The sequence below is a fragment of the Dromiciops gliroides genome, chromosome 1, assembly GCF_019393635.1.
Source record: "Dromiciops gliroides isolate mDroGli1 chromosome 1, mDroGli1.pri, whole genome shotgun sequence".
Lineage (NCBI taxonomy): Eukaryota > Metazoa > Chordata > Mammalia > Microbiotheria > Microbiotheriidae > Dromiciops > Dromiciops gliroides.
This window is the reverse complement of record NC_057861.1, coordinates 253,427,753-253,445,032: the sequence shown is the minus strand read 5'-3', so window position 1 is coordinate 253,445,032 and position 17,280 is coordinate 253,427,753. Positions and strand designations below refer to the sequence as shown.

Genomic DNA, 17,280 nt, shown 5'->3' with positions numbered 1-17,280 from the left:
AAACATTCAACAAATGATTATCCAGCCTCTTTTCAAAGAGCATCTATTGGGAACATATAATATAGAAACTCTCTCTTTCAATGCAGAGCAACAACTCCTCAGTTAACAATAGTTTAATTTTCTCTTGTTGTTGTTCAGTCATTTTGTCATGTTCAATTTTTCATGTCCTCCTAGACCATACTGTCCATAGGATTTTCTTGGCATGGATACTGGAGTGGTTTGCTATCTCCTTCTACAGTGGATTAAGGCAAACTGAGGTTAAGTGACTTGCCCAGAGTCACACAGCTAGTAAATATCGGAGACCAGATTTGAATTCAGGTCTTCCTGACGCCAGGCCCAGCTCTCTATCCACTGAGCCACATAGATGCCTTCTTAGTTTCCTAGGGGGCATAAAAGGTGATTTAACCTTTGGTCAGTTACATAGTATCTGGCAGAGACTGGACATAAACTGAAAATAAGCACAGGTCTTCCTAACTCTAAGGATATCCCTCTATCTTAAAACCAGGCTACTTCTCATGCACAAAGTATATATACATACACATATATGTATGTATAGATGCACTATATTGTGTATATGTATGTATGTATGTGTGTGTGTGTGTATATATATATATATATATATATGAATAAAGGAACAATAATACTATAACTATCTTTATTGTATTTAACTTTTCAGCAACTGTGTAAGGAAAGGAAGGGGTATGTTGTTATACCTTTTGATGGATGAATGGAAGGAAGGAAGGAAAGGAGAGAGAGGAGGGAAGGGGAGGGAAGAGGAGGGGAGGGAAGAAGGGAAGAAAAGAAGGAAGGAAAGAGAGAGAAAGGAAGGAAATTAGTTACTTATATATGAGGTTGAAGAACCAGGTCCTAGTCTTAGTTCTGCTGCTACCTTTCTCTGTCACCTTGAGAGTGACTCCTAGGCTTTGGTTTTCTCATCTATAATATGTAGGAGCCTGATTCTAAGTGACTTAGGAACTCGAAGGGACTTTACATGCTGGGTGCCAACCCCACATCTTACAGGTGAGGAAACTGGGGTCCAAAGAGGGTGAAATGACTTACTCTGGGTCACAGTTAAGTGGCTGAGGCAGGAACCAAACCCAGGTGGTCTGGACTCCATGTATGGAGCTCTATCCACCTTATCAAGCTGCTTTTCACAAGGACACAAGGCTGGCTATTGCTATAGTCAGACACTAGGTCTCTGATTCACTGCCTTGTATCCTTTACATAACTATTAAAATAATTAAATACAAAATATACACATTTGAAATACAAATGATAACATGCTGAGTGATTTAAATTCTAGTTTTAGCAAGTATAACGCTAACTAAAATAAACTTTTCAATCCAAGAGAAGAAAAAATTTCATATTACCTGAGGGGGTTCTAAAAGCAGTAGTGTGTTTCCAAAGGAACACGCTACTACCTTTCAAATAGTTCCCAACACCCATTGCTATTTAGATGTAATGTAGGGCCCTTTTCAACTTTGTCATGCTAGAAATCCACAGAAACAGCTTTCTAGGGAGCTAACAGAGGTGGAAAATTGTGGTTTTCCCATTAACAAGTAATTCACCTATTGAGCATCCTCATAAAAGAATCTAAAAGAATAAGCCTTGAGTGTCTGTTGAATTTAATGTAATAGATAATAAAATGAAAGAAAGTATGTAAAAGCATTTTGCAAACCTTAGAGTGCTATATAACTGTCAGCTATTATTAATCTTCTGACTTCCACCTACCTTTCCAGTCTAATTTCTTATTACTCCTCTTCATTTACTCTGTCTCAGTCAAGCTTTCCTGCTAGTTGGTCCCTGCACACAACATTCCATCTCCAGCCTTTTGACCTTTACATGAAAGGTCCCCCACACCTGGAATGCCCTCCCTTTTAACTTCCACCTCTTGGAATTCCACTTATAAGACAGAGCTTAATAATGAGTGTCATTTATACAGCACTTTATAAAGTTTGAAAACTGCTTTACATGCATTAACTTGTTTTACCCTTACAACATCCTCATGAGGTATGATATATGTACATTTGACAGATGAAGAAACAGAGGCTTAAAGATATTAAGTGACTTGCCAGGGTTATGCAGCTATTAAGTATCTTTGGTGAAATTTGAACACAGATCTTCCTCGCTCCAAGTCCAGTACTTTATCCACTATGCCAGGATGATGTCTTTTAAAATTTTATAATGCTATCCATTATATACAAAACAACTGTCAAACACTTACTAAGGAAATAGGAACTTTTCTTTTATGTTTTGGAACTCCTAAAGACAATTTATTTATACCTTTCCCTAGATATGATCTCTCCCTTCTTAGATTTCAAATAATACTTTACTTGAATGACCTTGCTTAAGGACTTAAAATATTTCATTTTGTTTTTTTAGTTATTCACATGCATAATTTGTTTCCCTTGCTGGATTGCAAACATCCCCAAACCAGGAATCATGTCATATTCATGTTTGCATTCTCCCTTTACTAGGGCTTAATAAAAATATATGAAATTTAATATGTTTAGGATTATGATAAATATAATTTATTAAGACAGGAATTAGTTGAGGAAGAAAACTATATCTACACTGTTATTATTTTGTTTACTCTGACATAAATGCAGGCACACTACCCACAACAGTAGAAAACAGATCTAGCCAATAACCTTAGGAAAGGAACCCCACAACCCCCATGAACTGATCCCATTCCAGGAAACTAATCTAGCCAATTCCTTCCTGTGAGGCTTAAGTAAAGTAGCCTCCAACACAATAGGAAATGAAGAGGAGGGAGAGGAATTAGGGACGTCACTTTAGTTGAGATTCTCCAATGTCTTTCATTCCATCTAAAAATGTTTATCCCATAGCTCCAGCTACAAGAAAATTTAACAATAATTGGGATCTTATTTGAATAATTTTTCCCATTTCATTTAAATGGAGGAAGTATAATCAGGACAATGTCAGACATGCATTGGGCCCTTGATGTTTATTTACTGATGGCAATCAACATCAATGATATAAACATCAATGAAAATAAAACAGACAAAACCCAAAATATCAGTGGTAGCTAGGTAGTGCAATGGATAGAGTGCTGGGTCTGGAGTCAGGAAGACTTGAGTTCAAATCCAGCTTTAGAAACATAGTAGCTGTGTGACCCTGGGCAAGTCATTTAAGTGTTTTCCTCAGTTTCTTCATCTGTAAAATGAGCTAGTATCTCTGCCAAGAAAACCCCAAAAGAGGTCAAGAAGAGTCAGACACATATGACCTCAGACAAGTCTAATATTATCAACTGCATATAAGGTACAGACAGGCTCCTCCAGCAGTTCCCAGAACCAATGAAATCACAGGCCCAGTCTTTATTCCTATCCTGTACTCATAAACCATAAGATTGGGTGGGATCCCTCTTATCGCTACTCAAATTCCTTTCTACTTCCTCTATACAGGTTTCCCTGGAACCTAGTCCAGTCTTCTTTGGATAGCCTCTCCTGGCACCTGGATCACATCTGTTCCCTAAGTTCCCACACTGATACGGCCTAAAGGGAAAGTTTTCATACAGCCAAGCCACAAGGCATGTCTAATTCTCGGAGAACTCATGTGATTTAGTCAACAAGCATTTATTAAATGTTTCCTATGGACTAGGCACTGAGATAGTAAAAAGCATGGTCTCTGCCCTCAGGGAGCTCATAGCTAGTGGATTAAGTAACAAGACAATAACACAAAATACCGCCCCACTTTGTTAGGACACAATTTTCAGAACCTCTCTTCCCTACCCCTCTGAATAGGAATTTGTAATAGAAACAATCACACTGTAACATCCAGGGCATTTATCACAATGGTAGAGAAACACACACAGAGTCACCTCTATATTGATTTGTGCCTTTAATAGTTCAGCAACATACATTTCTTTTTTTTTTAAGTTCAAAAAAATAACATTTGTTAATGAAAATTTGGACTGCTGTAAGGTGGGAAGGGTAGATGAAGCAAAAACAACCATGACAATTTGGGGGAATGTTCGAAGACATGGGCAAGATTCTGGGTAGGATAATTGTCTCATCAGCTTACAACCACATACTACAAATGGCTTTTTAAATGTTGCCATCTGGTGGAACTTGGGCTCATTGTTTCCTTATTTTCTGCAGTTCTATAAATGAGCCTTACAGGCATCGGTAGATGCAAGGAATACTAACGTGCCAGTAAGAAAGACCTGAAGGTCAAGAACATTACCATGTCTATAAGATGAATACAAATAGAAAAAAGACGAATCTTTCATTTCTTTTTAAACTCTGTCTCTTAACACAAGATAAAGAAATCATCTTTCCCTGAAACCCTTGTGTTCCCATTTAGCATTTCCCAATTTTATTTAGTCATTCAACAAGCACTTATTAAAGACATCCTATCTGCCAGGCACTGTGCTAACGGCTTAGGGAATAATATAAGGACAAATATGACTCAGTCCTTCCCTCAAGGAGCTCACAGGCCATTGCCAAACAACTACAAATGACTTGAAAACCATGATGCCCATTGATGCGGCTATCTGTGTAGAGTAAGGATAAGTAACTGAAAAATATCCTTAATTGAAAAATAATTTTCTGATGGATATTTACTTCACCACTGACTTTCCCTGTAAGAACTGCATTTTTTAAAGCTAGTCACTATCCTCATGTTAAAAAAATATTGAGGGGCAGCTAGGTGGCACAGTGGATAGAGCACCGGCCCTGGAGTCAGGAGTACCTGGGTTCAAATCCGACCTCAGACACTTAACACTTACTAGCTGTGTGACCCTGGGCAAGTCACTTGACCCCAATTGCCTCACTAAAAAAAAAAAAAAATTTGATATTAAGGGTATGAATGACAAGGTCGGGGGTATGCTTAATGGAGTCAGCTTGGACTTGGTCTTGAGAACCAATTGTTAATTTTCAGTGTGAGCATTTAAACCTTGGAAATCAGCAAATGCTACAAACCAGAACCTGAGTTATTGCTTTATGCATTGTCTAAAAACAGTTATAGCTGGGGCAGCTAGGTGGCACAGTGGATAGAGCCCTGGCCCTGGATTCAGGAGGACCCGAATTCAAATTCAGGCTCAGACACTTGACACTTACTAGCTGTGTGACCTTGGGCAAGTCACTTAACCCTCATTGCCCTGCCCCTCCCCCCCAAAACCCCAAAAATCCCAATCATAGCTAACATTTGTATGGTGCCTACTATGTGCCAGGCACTGCACTAACCACTTTATAATTATTATCTCATTTGATTCTCACACTTGACCCTGTGAGATATGTAGTATAAGAATTATCCTTACTTAATAATTAAAAATAATAATAATAATAATAGCTAATATTAATAAAGCACTTACTATGTGCCAGGTAATATGCTAAACACTTTAAAATTATCTCATTTGATCTTGTGAGATATGTAGTAGAAGTATTATCCTTACTTAATAAAATGTAAAAAATAATAGCTAACATTTATACTGTACTTATTTATGTCAGGCACTGTACTAAGCTCTTTATAATGATTATCTCATTTGATCCTCACAATATTTGAGGCAAATAGATGCTATGTCAGGCACTGTACTAAGCTCTTTATAATGATTATCTCATTTGATCCTCACAATATTCGAGGCAAATAGATGCTATTATTACCCCTATTTTATAGATAAACTGGGGGCAGACAGAGGTTAACTTGACTTGGCCAGAGGTCACAGCCTAGAGGTTGACTTGCCCAGAGTCACACAGCTGGTGAGTATCTAAGGTAGAATTTGAACTCAGGTCTTTCTGACTTTCCCTTCTGCTCTATCTACTATGCCACTTTGCCACCCTCATTAAGAAAGTAATGGAGAAAATATTAATAATGCAGATTAAACTTAAAAGTGTCTCACATGTGCATTCTTTTTCCATATGTTGATTGTTAAAATATATCAACCCACCTCTGGATAAGGTAAAGTGCTTATGTGGATCTTACCTTAAGCATCCAGGCTTATTCCTGGTTGTTGAAATGAAGTACTCCCCTGAGGAATATGGCACTAGAACAAAAACAGAGATAGAGGGAGAGAGAACAACAGAATACACAGTTTAGTACGATGAGAACATGAGGGAAAACAAAGTCATGTTATGGTGGACAGGGTGTTAGCAGTGATGAAAAAGGAAAAAGGACAAGTACAAAACAATACCCTGATTCAATGCTGATACAATAGCTCAGTGTTTAATTAATATTCACAACTGGATGAGGTTCCTGGCCTTTAGGAGTTAATATATTCTTAGGTATTCATCAAATGTAATCTAGTTTTCTTTTGCTCCTAATGGCCTTAATTTGTATTTTTATCTCTTCTCTTAGTGAGACCTCTGTTAGTCTACTAGCCATGTTTCTACAGAGATTATAAAAAGGTAGAGTACTTCCAATATGGTCCCAAACACTTGACCTAAAACTGGAATTTTGACTACCAACGATCTCATTCTGTTTTTCAGTGACAGTAAGAATGCTAACCCCAAAGGGAGGCAGAAAGCTGGGAAATAATTTTTGAGGCCAGTACTTTTGATAAAGGCCTCATCTCCAAAAAACATAGGGAACTAAATCAAATTTATAAGAATCCAAGTCATTCCCCAATTGAGAAATGGTCAAAGGATATAAACAGGCAGTTTTCTGATGAAGAAACCAAAGCTATCTATTCCCATATGAAAAAATGCTCTAAATCTCTAATGATTAGAGAGATGCAAATTAAAACAACTCTGAGGTACCACCTGACACCTATCAGATTGGCTAAAATGACAAAAAAAGAAGATAATAAATGTTGGAGAAGCTGTGGAAAAATTGGAACACTAATCCATTGTTGGTGGAGCTGTGAACTGATCCAACCATTCTGGAGAGCAATTTGGAATTATGCCCAAAGGGCGATAAAGCTGTGCATACCCTTTGACCCAGCAATTCCACTTTTAGGTCTTTTTCCCAAAGAAATCATGGAAAAGGGAAAGGGACCCACATGTACAAAAATATTTATAGCTGCTCTTTCCATGGTAGCAAGGAATTGGAAGTGGAGGGGGTGCCCATCAATTGGGAAATGGCTGGACAAGTTGTGGTATATGAATACAATGGAATACTATTGTGCTATAAGAAATGATGAGCAGGAAGAGTTCAGAGAAACCTGGAGGGTCTTGCGTGAGCTGATGATGAGTGAGATGAGCAGAACCAGAAGAACATTGTACACAGTATCATCAACATTGAGTGTTGATCTACTGTGATGGACTATATTCTTCTCACCAATGCAATGGTACAGAAGAGTTCCAGGGAACTCATGATAGAAGAGGATCTCCAAATCCAGGAAAAAAAAAAAAAAGAACTGTGGAGTATAGATGCTGAATGAACCATACTATTTCTTTTGTTTTGGGTGCTGTTGTTTTTTTTTTTCTATTTTGTGGTTTTGCATTACTGCCCTGATTTTTTCTCTTATAACAGGATTAATACAGAAATAGGATTAATGTTATTATGGATATATATGTGTGTGTGTGTGTGTATATATATATATATATATATATATATATGTGTGTGTATATGTATATAGATATAACCTATATCAGATTACCTGCTGTCTAGGGGAGGGGGGAGGGAGGGAGAAAAATCTGAAATTGTAAAGCTTGTATAAACAAAAGTTGAGAACTATCTTTACATGTAACGGAAAAAATAAAATACCTTCTATGTAAACCAAAACAACAACAACAACAAAAAACGCTAACCCCAGTATCTTTGTGAATTTCAACTTCACAATATCAATCATAAGAGTATTTTTCCAGGCCAAACTATACCAAAGAATGATAAACTATATAAATCTTCAATCAATCAACTAATAAGCAATTACTAAGCACCTACAAAACGCTTGGCACTGTGCTGGTATCAGGGGCACTAAAACAAAAGGGAAGCAATCTAAAATAAGGAGCTTATATATATATAGCACGGGGAGGTTTTATGTGTGTGTGTGTGTGTGTGTGTGTGTGTGTGTGTATAGGAATAAACAAAATAAACTAGCAAATAAATACAAGGTAAGTTTCGGGGTGAAGGCACTTGAAACTGAGGGATCAGGAAAAGTTTCACACAGAAGGAAATGATTGAGCTGAGCCTTAAAGGAAATTAGGGCTTCTAAAAAGAAGGGATTCTTGGGCATTTCAAACATGAGTTATAGCCAGGACAAAACCTATGGATAAGCAAAAGGCCAGTGTGACCAGATGGCAGTGTGTGTGTGAAAGGAAGTAATGTTTCCTAAGTCAGAAAAAAAAAAAAGTAAGTTGGAGCCAGGTTGTGAAGACCTTAAAATGCCAAACAGAGAAGTTTATATTTGTTCCTTGAGGTAACTGATATAATGGGCAAAGTGCTGGACAAGGAATAAAGGAAACCCAAATTTGTATTCCCTATCTCAAGCCCCTTAATATTTATTTTATTTTATTTTATTATTTTTTTTTTTTAGTGAGTCAATTGGGGTTAAGTGACTTGCCCAGGGTCACACAGCTAGTAAGTGTTAAGTGTCTGAGGCTGGATTTGAACCCAGGTACTCCTGACTCCAGGGCTGGTGCTCTATCCACTGCGCCACCTAGCCGCCCCAAGCCCCTTAATACCCTTAATATTTAACTGTGTGATCCTAAGGGAGGGCAAGTCACTTAACCTCTCTCTCAGCCTCAGCTGCCACATATGCAAAGTAGGGATAATAATAAAATTATCTCACAGGGGGTTGTTCTGTAGATAAAATGAGCTAATTTGTCATGCCCTTTGCAAACCCTGAAGCAATATGTAAATTTCTTATAGTTAATAATAATAAGCCACTGGAGTTGATGTAATAGGAGAATGACCAGGTCAGAACTGTGCTTTAGGAAAATCATTGGAGTGGAGATAGATTGAGGCAGGGAGATCAGTAGACCATTCCTCCCTCCAATGTTTCAGTGCTTTTCAGGGCATCTCTAGTATCCTCAAAGAGAGAGCAAATCGCAGAAGGAATGGGAGGCAGAGAAATGGATCACAGGACATGGAGCTAGAAGGGCCCCTAGTGGCTAGCTAGTTCAATCCCTTCATTTTTACAGCTGAGGAAAATGACCTCATTGATTTACATGTGGTCTCTATTCAGATCATCCTCGCTACTTCCTCCCTATTAGACTCTACCTCTGAAATCACCCTGGGCCTTGACAAGCCATTTTGGGACCCCTGGTTCCCAGGCATCTCTATGACATATTACTGTGCTCATAACCACCATCCAACTCCCCTTTACATATGTTGTCCTCCTTGAAGTCAGAGACTATTCTATTTGTATCTATAGAGTTTAGCACATTGTCTGAGAAAAAAAAATCTATTAAATGCTCTATGTGACTATCTACATATCTATCTATGCATCCATCTATTGATAGTGCACATGACATAAATGATGAACCAGTAAGGAGACTGAGAAGCAGTCACATGGGGGGGAGGAGAAATGAGAAAAATAATGTCACAAAAATCCAAACGTGAATCCAGGAGGTTGACATAGTCAATGTCAAATGTCAAATAGACATCAATAAGGATAAAGACTAAAGCCTATTAGATTTGGCAATTAAAAGATAACTGGTTGGGGGCAGCTAGGTGGTGCAGTAGATAAAGACCTGAGTTCAAATTCAACCTCAGACACATGACACTTACTAGCTATGTGACCCTGGGCAAGTCACTTAACCCTTATCCCACCCCTCCCCCCAACAAAAAAAGATAACTGGTGACTTTAGAGAGAGTAGTTTCAGTTGTGATAAGGTTGGATGCCAGTTAACAAAGGGTTAAGAAGACCATTAAAAAAGAGGAAGCAGAGGCCCTGAATAGAGAGGGCTTTTTTCAAGGAATTTGGCTGAGAAAGGGAAGAGAGATATAGGAAAATAGATAGACAGCTGTAGACTTGGCCCCAAGCTTTGCTTATATTTTCCTGCTGACCAGTGGGCAGTGTAACTAGAGAGTCTCTGGAAGAAGGGCCACTGACCAGAACAAAAGGCATAATACTCACATATCTACACCAGTCTTCAAGTTTCCCTGTTAAAAATTTCTCTTTCCTTTCAAAGGAGAAATCAGTGTGACTTGCCCCCAAATCTCCCTAGAGACAAACCTGAAAAGATTATAGAGTACGAATAAAATGTGAAAACCATTTTATTTATTTTTCTATGTATTGTGCAGGTAGGTATTAAAGATAATGGTGGAGGGGAGTAACAAAGAGAAGATCTTCATTTATACCATGTTTCTTTGAAGGAACTCAAACTATGTTTCCTTTAAAAAAAATAATAAGGCAGAAAGAGGCTACATGGCTTACTTCAAGTCATACAGCTAATCATCAGTCATGCTCAGAGCTGAACCCAAGTATGGTAAATACAACTCAATATATCCTCCAGTCTATTCTCCTTCATATCAGGTAGCTTCCACAGAATTCCAGAATCTTGGACTTGGAAGGAACCTCAGATATTATCCAGCCCAGCCAGGTGTTTCTGAACCTTTCTGTCAGGGACTCCTTTGGCAATCTGGTAAAGAGTGTAAGAACCTTTTCTCAGAATAATGTTTTTAAATGCATAAAGCAAATCATACAGGAATACAAAGAAAACCAATTATATTGAAATAAAATTATCAAAATATTTTAAGATTCTCTGATCTAGACTAATCTGAATCTGAAAATTCAATTAAATTTTTTTTGAAAAAAAAAAATGTTTTTAAGCCCTTATTTTGTGCCAGACATGGTGCTAGGGATACAAAAAAGATCACTTCCCAGCCCTCAAGACGCTTATATTCTGTTGGTGAGGAGAAAATATGTAGGGAGAAGATACGTATATAAAAATTAAAAACATTATATACAAAGTAATTCCCAGGATTTTGGGGGAAGCAGTAGGTCAGGATGTTTTCATGCCCTTCATAGTACCAAAGTAATGTAGAAGGTAAATAGAAGGGTAGATGATGGAATGGTCTATGATCCTACTTCTTGGTAAAAGCAGGGGAGTCCTGGTTGGTTACTGATAGAGAGGTGAGCCCTATTTGAGCTTTTCATCCTCCAATGTTAATAATCAGCTTGGCAGGCTCTGCCCCAGGACTCACTCTGATTCTGCCTCTATTTTTTCAGGTAGGAGAGGACAATCTATTCATCTTTGGAGTGGGCATCCTGCAGAGCTGACCTGGTTAAATTATTTAGTTTTGTTTTGTTTACATGTAAAAATAACCTTTCTTCTATTTGTAATTTCTTACATTTTGATCTACCAAGATCTTAACATTTTCTTAAAGTTTTATTTGTTGCCTTTTGGTCTTACATAATCATTTCCACTTAAGCCCAAGCCCTGCCTCTCCCCTCACTAAACATAGAAAAACATCTGTACAGCATTGCCCTTTTCATATGTGGGCATTTTGGTTGTCGAAAAAGGCAAACAAATAGCAATTGTGTAAGGGAACACCAATAAAATCAGGATGACGGGGGTAGGGAACCCAACAGCCTCTAAAGAAAAAAAAAATGTTGGTGAAAGTCTAAGAGTTCACTGAGGCCCAGAGAAAACACGTCATATCTATGTACTGAAAGAACCTTTATGAAGGCAGAGAACTGAGTTAAAGATGGTAGCCATACATTATAGTCCATTAGCTCAATTAAATATCACTGTATCCAAAGTTTTAAAGACTGTTAGAGACAAACCATTGTTAATAATAATAATAATAACTTTAAGGTTTACAAAATTATATATCATATGTGTGCACGTGTGTATACATATGTACATATGTGTACACATAGTTATATAGGTGTGTACATTTGTGTCTATATACATATAGATGTTTATGCACGCTATCTCATTTGATTCTCACAACAACAAATGAGAATACCAGAGGATAAGAGAGGTAAGGTAAAATGATTTGCCATGGGTCATAAAGTTATTAAGTGTCTGAGGTTGAATTTGAACTCAGGATTTCCTGATCCTAAGTCTAATGCTCAAATAAATGTCTGGGGACTACAGAAAGATTATATAAGGACAGTCAGGGAGTCATGCCTCACGAAAAGGATGAATTTTTGAATTTCATATCCTTCCTTGGAGATGGGCCACATGGATAAGGAAGCCTGATGTGTGGCATCAGAAATAAGGAAGTGATAGTTAAGACACAACTAAGTAAACATGGATGAAGGAAAGGAATCTGAGTGCAAAAGGCATAAAAAACAAGATACAAGAGGTAATGAGAGTAACTGCTTCCATCAAAGGTAAGGTTTTGCTGGGAGCAGTGCTAATTGGGAGTTATGTATGCTTTGCTGAGAGCTGTGTAGGTAGAAAAGATAGGACGGCCTCTTTAGAGTCATCTACAGTCGTAGGGAGTGACAATTTCTCAGAGGTTTGCTTATATCACCTTTTAACAGTTTGAGAAGAAGAAACAGAGCAGATAAAGATAGACTTTATATCTGAAGGGGTACGGTTCTTCTGAGAGCTGAATGGATAGGCAACATTGCTATCTGAAGAGCAGACTGGAGAAAGGCTGCATGGCTCTATCACTAGTTACAGCTCAAGGAGAAGCTTCTAAGACTCAGAGTAGATAGATTATGAGAACTGTCATAAAGAGCATAACACTTTCTCAGCTTCCTGCCAAGAATGGCTTTGTGCAAAAATAGCTTGTCACTGCTGAAGCATGTTGAAAGTAGTAAAGAAGTGGCTTTGTTCCACAAGAGAATGGTCAGGGAAAGAAAGGGAACAGATATCAGAGAAGCAGTTTTATCCAGTAGATGGTGTGTGACACATACTATTCTCTAAAGAGACCTAATACACCAAGGCATGCCATTCAGAGTTGTGTGCTGTCCTGGGCACATTCTTGCTAGGTTTCTGTGTGTCCTCTCTCCTTATATATGCACTGGTACAAGAGTGTGACCTAGGTTTTGAACTGTTAAGACTATATTAATTCATGCCCTTATATACTGAATAAATAATATGATTATTCTTATTCTGACACTATTGTTCAATGTTTCATGTTTAAGAGTTAATGGTGTCATAGATTGATTTCTGCAATTAATGTAGTCACTGATGAATTTCTATAAATGGGAAGCACACCAGTGGGGGCTCAGGAGCTGCGATGACGAATAGCAGGAGCTTGTGGCATGAAGGCAGGTTGGAAAGAGTATCTCTTTCCAGAGAGAGAAATGAAGTATGTGCAACATGTCAGATGCCACATGTTTGGGCTATACGGTTCATGTAGGTGGGACGGTAACACATCCTGACTGTATATTTAAGCAAAGCCAACCAATACATCAATTGTGTCTAACAGTCTAAACTGTATTCTATATCTATATTTCCTACTCTCTGCTGAAAGGAAGAAAAAGTATTTTCTTCTTAGGTTTTAAAGATGAATATTATTTATCTCAATTCATTGAGCTCAACTGCTTTTTAGTGTTGTTACATAATTGTAGATATTATACAAACATACATACATACATGTGTGTGTGTATATATATAACTCTGCATCATTTCATTCAAGTCTTCACACATCTCTCTGAAGTTCTCATATTTATCCATCTTATTTTTTTGTTTTTGTTTTTTATCCACCTTATTTTTACTGCCAGTTCTCAATTAGCCATGTTTTACAGAGAGATAGAAACAACCACAACCACCTTTCACATTTGTATAGAGTTTTAATGTTTGCAAATCACATTCCTTAAAACAACCCTGTCATAGGAGGCGCAAAGTGGAAATTTTATTAATGAGACTCAGAAAAGTAAATTAATTTTCATAGCTAAAAATTAATTGAGGTGGGATTTGAATTCAGGTCTCTTTTCTCCAAGACCAGAACTCTAGCCACTATGCCACACATGAAAAAAAGTAAGTATTCTAAGATTAGTAAAACAAAAATAACAAAACAAAAAACCAATCATTTCCCATTAAAGTCAATCATCGCAGCTAGTGGATAAAGCACCAGCCCTGGATTCAGGAGGACCTGAGTTCAAATCCAGCCTCAAACACTTGATACTTACTAGCTGTGTGACCCTGGGCAAGTCACTTAACCCTTGTTGCCCTGCCCAAAATAAATAAATGAATGAACGAACAAATGAATGAATGAATGAATAAGTAAATAGGATAAAAAAATTTCAAAGCACCTTAGGCTTTATATATATATATATATAAAGTCAATCATCAACACTGCAAAGCAGTAGACTAGAGTTCACATTGATCTTTCACTTACTAGTTGTATGATAAGAAGATATCATAGATCTTATTTAAGTTACCTGTCCACTTTAAATCTCAGTTTTGTAATCTATTAACAGAGAAGTTTGAATTAGGTGATGCAAGGTCCCTTGAACTCTTAATCCAATAATTCTTACCTCTAGTTTCTAGCAGAAGTTTAACTATAAAAAAAAAAGTTTAACCATGCAGAGAACTGCTCAAAAGGTAGGGAAAAGGATGGTGGCAACACTGGTTAGTCTATAAATTGGATAATCAGCCCTTAGAAAATTGAGCATTGCCAACATACAATTTGCCTTTTCCTTCTCTCTGAAAATATCCCGCAGCTCTACTTTTCCAGCAGCTGGAAGGAGGGCCTCACATGCCAGACTCTTGCTTCCATATGGAAATTAGGCAATGAATGCTAGTGCCAGATCTCACTGTATGAAAAAATCCAGAGTTCCTAGGAAGTCTTGTTCCATAGAGAAAGTTATTTTCTTCTATCCAGTTTCTGAATCTCAGTTGTCTCCACTGGGACTGTAATCCTTGTTGCCTTGAAAAATATATTAATTTGCTTGGGGGTTGGAAATCTCTGGGGTCAACTGATGCAATCCTTACAGGAAAATGCAACATAAATCACACTGATCTTTGCATGCACAGGGCAAATGTCTATTGCCCTGAGGACTCTGAAGTCTTTTTGTAACTGAACTAATATAAAAAATATCAACACCACAAGCCTTTTAAAGCAGGTATAATGATATTCTTTTCATTAAAGGTCTGCATTAAAAAAAATCCCTCTAAAGTCAGAATTCAATAATAACAGATAAAACTGAATAATATTACACTGCATGGTATTTAATAATCATTATTGTTAATTATGCTCCTTTAATGAAAATCTTTGCTTTGCCATAGATGGAGCATATTCTCATTACAGAAAATATCTTGCTTTATTCTGCCATTACAACTCTCTTCACCCCCAACAAATGGTGATTATGGAACTGCTGGGGAAGAGGCAGCATGGGTTTAATGGATTAGAAGGAAGGAAACCATGTTTCTAATCATTATTGAGCTATGTGACCTTGGGCAGTCTTGTATTTCTCTGAATCTAATTTCTTTCATTGCTGAGAAGCAAATGAGAGGACCAGACTAGATGGTATCTGAGCTCATTTTATTTTGAAAATCTATAAATCCATTTTTATGATTACCCCACATGCTACTCATAGTGGCATTCTAGAATTCCTAAAATCTAATGCCAATTCATAAAGGGAAAGTGACATAGTGGATGCCTAGATTCATTCTGAAGTATTCTCTACCTTTTACCCCATCACCATCCTAGTCATGTAGAGAACTCAGATTTTAGAGAGGAAGCCGTGGTGTAGTAGAAAGAGCACTGTACCTGAAATTAGGAGATCTAGATTTGATTATTGGTTCAGACACATCCTAGAATCATAGATTTGGGGCTCAAGGGACCTTAAAGATTCTCTAATCCAATTTCCTCATTTTAAAGATAAGGAAACTGACCCTCAATGGAGGTAAAGTGACACTGCCTAAGGTTAAATAGGTTAATAATAAATAGGAGGGGGCAGCTAGGTGGCACAGTGGATAGAGCACTGGCCCTGGAGTCAGGAGTACCTGAGTTCAAATCCGGCCTCAGACACTTAACACTTACTAGCTGTGTGACCCTGGGCAAGTCACTTAACCCCAATTGCCTCACTTAAAAAAAAATAAATAAATAGGAGGGTCAGACTATGACCCTAAATTTTCTAACTCAAAATCCAATGTTTTTCCTACAACACCATGCTATGAGACTCTGGTCAAGTACTTAAACATTCAGGGCCTCAGTTTCCTTATCTATAAATGAACACAGATTGTTCACATGATCACAGATTTATAACTGGAAGGGGTCTCAAAGGTCAACTAGTTCTACCTCCTCATTTTAAAATCAGCAAATTGAAAGCAAGATAAGTGAAATGACTTGGCCAAGGTCACAAAGTGGTAGGGAGCAGAGCCAGCATTCACACTCTGGTCTCCTGACTCCTAAATGGAGCATTTCCCCCAACTGTCTCCTCATAGAATTGTAATAGAGAAAACACTTGGAAAATCTTAAAATGTTCATGAATCATTACTATTTCAATTTGACTAACATTTGCTAAGTACCCAATCCATGTTTGGGGCACTAGGTATGCAATTCCTGCCCTAAAGGAGATTACCATCTAAAAGAGAGTAGTTAACTATGTAGCAAAATAATTATGTGGCCAAGGAGAATGAAATCTGGGCAAAGGAGGGGCCCGGCGATTACTCTCCCTTGCCCACCATGCCAAATTGGTCTAGTTATTCCCTGTACATGACTTCCACCTCCTGCCTCTCTGTGTCTTGCACAGACTATTTCTCGGGCCTGGAATGCATGCCCTCTTCACATCTCTTTGAATCCTCTCACTGTTTCCAAAGCACCTCATGGTTACCTGTGTTACCCACCATAGGAGGCTTTCCACTGTCTCCTTAAGAGGCAGTCTTCCTTCACTCTCTAGAAATCACTATTTTTATAAATTTTTTATCTGATAATCATTTATTAATTTCTATGATTTAACATGTGATTTCATTAGTGTGTAAGGTACGCCCTCTATTGATATAAATTAAATTTATAGTCTTAAGAATGTTGTTTGAGGGCAGCTAGGTGGTGCAGTGGATAGAACACCAGCCCTGGAGTCAGGAGTAGCTGAGTTCAAATCCGGCCTCAGACACTTGACACCTACTAGCTGTGTGACCCTGGGCAAATCACTTAACTCCAATTGCCTCACCAAAAAACAAAACAAAACAACAAGAAGAATGTTGTTTGGAGGCAATGATGGGGAAAATGACCTTCGCAGAGTCACACAGTCATGATATGTCAGAGGTGGTCTTGAACCCAGACCCTCTTTGACTCAGAGGTCAGCTCTCTACCCATTATACCATATTGCCTCTTCTCTCATACACACTTATCTGTCCTGCTCTAGTCCCACATCACCAACTATTACAGTTGGCTTCAGCCATCCCTACAAAGATTTCTTATGGGTATCACAAATTCACTTATATCTAAAGCAGAACCTGTTATCTTTTCTCCCAGATTCACACATCTTATGAACTTCCCTATTTTTGTAGAGGGCACCACCATCCA

General features: G+C 37.8%; 1 protein-coding gene across 1 annotated transcript in view; it reads right to left on the bottom strand.

Annotated features, from left to right (window-relative positions):
- Window positions 1-17,280, bottom strand: part of MAPRE2 (microtubule associated protein RP/EB family member 2) — a 221,565-nt gene that overhangs the window by 156,688 nt on the left and 47,597 nt on the right. Inside the window, exon 2 of the mRNA XM_044003190.1 lies at window positions 5,944-6,004. The gene's annotated coding sequence lies outside the window, so the exon portion shown is untranslated. The remainder of the gene's footprint in view (window positions 1-5,943; window positions 6,005-17,280) is intronic.